This window comes from Palaemon carinicauda, chromosome 14, assembly GCF_036898095.1.
Source record: "Palaemon carinicauda isolate YSFRI2023 chromosome 14, ASM3689809v2, whole genome shotgun sequence".
In the NCBI taxonomy this organism is placed as follows: Eukaryota; Metazoa; Arthropoda; class Malacostraca; order Decapoda; family Palaemonidae; genus Palaemon; species Palaemon carinicauda.
The window spans coordinates 79,392,374-79,397,493 of record NC_090738.1 but is presented as its reverse complement, the minus strand read 5'-3'; positions in this window follow the sequence as shown (position 1 = coordinate 79,397,493).

Sequence of the window (5,120 nt, the reverse complement as noted above, 5' to 3'; positions counted from 1 at the left end):
CAAGTTTATTGACAGACAATAAACAGACAGGTTAACAACAAATATATATATATATATATATATATATATATATATATATATATATATATATATATATATATATATATATATATATATATATATATATATATATATATATATATATATATATAAAAGAGGATAACCCAAAACTTTAAGCATAAGTATGATAGTAAACAGAACTTGTTTATCTGAAAGAAAAACCATTAAACGCCACTTTAATAAGATACCGAGGTATCAAGTCATAAAAGTCTGTATTACAAATCACTCACATTAGCGTTAGAAACGCTCGGCACACATGTCTGAACTTATGCTAGGTTCACCTTTGAAAGAAGGAACAGTCTATGTGGGCACTTGGTACCCTCATTTAGTTTGTAGTACAGTATGTACCTACACACTCACCCTGGACTTAATCGTCCCAATTAAGACCACTGTTCCTCGCAGAGTTAAACAGTAGGGTTAACTACACGACCCACTGCTACCACAGATCTCTTAAGTTCCTGTACTTGCTTCGCATAGTGGCGAAAGAACACCCTGGAAGACTTCCAGCCCGTGTATGAGCGGAGATGTTCAAAATCCATACAATTAAAGAAATTTAGGGATGAGGCAACTTTCCTCGGATCATGACCTGCGGGTGTACTGTCAGGATCCGCTCTGCGAATAAAATATGTGATTTTCGCTCTGAGTTGATTCAGAGATAAATTTGAGCCTGATGTTTCTCCCCTGAATAGTTGACCACCCTTGAAGTCTGAAGTTCTACGAAGATAGACCTTTAGGCATTCTACTGGACATAGAGATGCATCTTCTTTCAGAGGGCAGATTCTCCAGGGACCCCACCTGTTGGTGGGTAACTCATTCTTGGCGAGAAACGTAGGATCCGGAAACAGGTTCAGATCCCCCCCATCCAGGAACTGAACACGACCTGCATCTCTTGAGAGGGCTACGATCTCACTAACCCTGGCCCCGGACGCGAGTGCAAATAGGAAAATAACTTTCTGCGTCAAATCCTTCAACGCACATTCTTCATTGCTCAACAGGGAGGCGAAATGAAGAACTTTGTCTAAAGACCATGAGATGGGCTTTGGAGGTGCTGAAGGTCTGAGCCTAGCGCAGGCTTTCGGAACTTTATTAAAGTGACAGATCACCCGCAGCCAAGAAACTTATCTTAGCCTAAGGGAGATCTAAGGGGGAAGGCCAGCAATACTTGCCAGCTCCCAGAGCACCAAAGCAAGGAAGGCGTTGCTACTCCCAAGGAAAGAACTTATCCTCCCCCGAGAACAGCAACAAGGACTAGTCTGGTAGATCACAAAAGAAGGAATCATATCCACAGAAACCTTCGGTAGTGACCTAAGGGAGCTAAGCTCCCTTTGTCTGTGTTAGGTCAGCGAGGGGGACTCAGCCCCAAGCCAGACAACACAGACTCAGACTAAAAAACTCTGTTGTTCTGTCCCTCTTGAACCATAACTACAGGAACAGGAAGGTACAGTAACACCCTAGTATAGTTTTATCGAAAATAAATTCGGAAAAAACCACTTACGGATAAGCCCAAGGCTTAAACAGAGGGAAAGGGATTGCATACCTTCTCCGAAGAAAAGAAGCAACCGGGGAGTATGATAAAGTATACTAAGGCTCCATAAGCTACTAGCCTAGGCACCAAGAGAATCGATTACCTAAATCACCGAAACTCACTCGTACACTATCTTGGAAATATTCCACACAGTCTAAAATGTATAAAATATAGCCTAAAGCTTCAATAAAATTTTAATTACACTCGGAAAAACCATAATCATGCATGAAGTACTAGGACCAAACGACTAGGCTACATGGCCTAGCGTAGGCCAGAATGGCGAATACTTCGCCAAATAATACTAAGCACGAAAGGAAATCCTATGTAATGCTAAATAGCTAAAATTTATTAAAGCAAAACAACCAGGAATGTCGCTCTGACTAACTAATTTATACCTAGCGAGCGACAGCGTCCAAGACGCCTCTGGTAGGCTACGGCTCTTGTATCAAAGATTAATCCTATTAATCACTCAAAATTTTACCAAGAGCCTACATTTATACATAAAAGACACTATACTCAACTTATCAGAGGCCGACGAAGACGGAGAAGCCATGAAAAGTAGAATAAATCCAAGATTTGCGAGAAAAACAGGAAAAAACACCGAGTTGTTAAGCTACGCAAAAAGGAATACAGATGGCGCCAGGATTGGCGCCAGGCACGCATACGAATCGGGGGATAGGGAAGCCTTGGGAGCGGCTCCCCTTTTTCTTTCCCGAATTCGTATCTCGCCAATCACCTCCTACGAGACGAAATCTCTGTCCAGGATGTAGATTGCCATGTGACGTGTCTAGAATACGTCCTCTGATATGTCGCGATATCCCTTTCACGAGGGATACTCGCTCCAGGAGTTAGAATTCTGGTACCTTAAGGTAAATTCTCTGGGAATATCGCCGTAGTTGTAATATACCCTAGGAAGCTACCCTATAGGAACTTCCATCAGGACGACATGGCTTGAGCCCAAATATATATATATATATATATATATATATATATATATATATATATATATATATATATATATATATATATATGTGTGTGTGTGTGTGTGTGCGTGTGTGTACATATATATATATACATATATATACATATATATACATATATATATATATATATATATATATATATATATATATATATATATATATATATATATATATATATATATACATATATACATATCTTAAAAGAGAGAGAGAGAGAGAGAGAGAGAGAGAGAGAGAGAGAGAGAGAGAGAGAGAGAGAGAGAGAGAGAGATGTACCTGAAATGAAACTAGACAAAAGCTATAGACAAATATTGCAACGGCTGAAATGTGCAGTGTATCCTTTCAAGATATACAATGATATTCAGGAATTGTATAAATAGCCTTTCACTATTTACTTGTTTTATAGTTTATGATTGCATGTCATTTTCTTTCTTAGCTTTTCCAGGAAGTAATAATGATAGAATTAAAATAATAATGATAACAAATCGTAAATTATCATTGTTGTCCTTATCATTGATTACATAATGAACTAAATATCACTTACCAGTAAAATGATAAAAACACAACATGTCATACCCCATAACCATTCAATGCATCGTAGTTTAAAACGAAGGGTTCTTGACTGACACTCAATATCTGGAGAGACGTTTTTGATGGTGGCCTTGTGATCAACATGTTGATGTCAAGCACCGCATAGAGAGGGCTTCCTAATAGCTTTTCTGAGTTTTACGAAGTAGAATACATATATATTTTAGTTCCAGTACATGATAAATTCAATGGAATTTTTTACACGAGTTATTTATATTTTTAATTGTCTATATGGATGGTTATTTTCAAAGGAAGAATTCTTTCTCGTCACCTACATACATACACCATATACACTCACACCCGAATTCATATACACACACAAATATATATATATATATATATATATATATATATATATATATATATATATATATATATATATATATATATATATATATATATATATATATATATATACATATATATATATATATATATATATATATATAACGGATTTTGAGCGAAGCGAAAAATCTATTTTTGGGTGAGATAGCCATGTCGTCCTGATGGAAGTTCCTATAGGGTAGCTTCCTAGGGTATATTACAACTACGGCGATATTCCCAGAGAATTTACCTTAAGGTACCAGAATTCTAACTCCTGGAGCGAGTATCCCTCGTGAAAGGGATATCGCGACATATCAGAGGACGTATTCTAGACACGTCACATGGCAATCTACTACCTAAATAGAGATTCGTCTCGTAGGAGGAAGATTGACGAGATACGAATTCGGGAAGAAAAAAGGGGGAGCCGCTCCCAAGGCCTCCCAATCCCCCGATTCGTATGCGTGCCTGGCGCCAATCCTGGCGCCATCTGTATTCCTTGTAGCGTACACGAGGTGCTACAGATACTGTATGTAGGGAGGGGTCCTACAGTCCTTTCTTAGAAAGGCAAGGGCGGGTCCATCAGGACGACATGGCTATCTCACCCAAAAATAGATTTTTCGCTTCGCTCAAAATCCGTTTTTTGGGCTCAAGCCATGTCGTCCTGATGGAAGTGTACCAGAGCATTACTGTATCTGTGGATTCTCAGAACGTGCCGTACTCCCCGGAGATATTTATTCCCGGTCGACTAGACCTAGAGACCTAAGATGTTACCGTTATACATCTTTTCAACTAACTATAAACTATGTTAGAGCTTCCTGCCCCCTACAGGGAAGAGTCCTACTAGACTCTGGAAAGTCTCGAAGAGTACATATATCTATGTATGAATCTCAGGCAAGCTAATATAGTGGCCTCGCCCTATATTAAGTAAAGCATAGTTTGTATAGAACTACTGCGTCAATATATTGACCAGTCATCCGCACAATACTTGTATTGGACAAAGGTTTATATCCGCATAGGAAGAAACTAATAAAACCGCCCTCGTCCCTTTATGGGACGAAGTCCTCCCATTAGGGGACTTACATAAACCAATGCAACATAGCTTGCAAAACAGAACAATTCTATCAGAATTATCCCAGATAAGATACATAGAATTAAATGCTCAATTATACCAATAAATTGACACAGGTGAAAGAGACGCAAGGTTCTCAAGAACAAGTTTATTGACAGATAATAAACAGACAGGTTAACAACAAATATATATATTTATATAAAAGGGGATAACCCAAAACTTTAAGCATAAGTATGATAGTAAACAGAACTTGTTTATCTGAAAGAAAAACCATTAAACACCACTTTAATTAGATACCAAGGTATCAAGTCATAAAAAATCTGTATTACAAATCAATCACATTAGCGTTAGAAACGCTTGGCACACATGTGTGAACTTATGCAAGGTTCACCTTTGAAGGAAGGAACAGTCTATATGGGCACTTGGTGCCCTCATTTTAGTTTGTAGTACAGTATGTACCTACACACTCACCCTGGACTTAATCGTCCCAATTAAGACCACTGTTCCTCGCAGAGTTAAACAGTAGGGTTAACTACACGACCCACTGCTACCACAGATCTCTTAAGTTCCT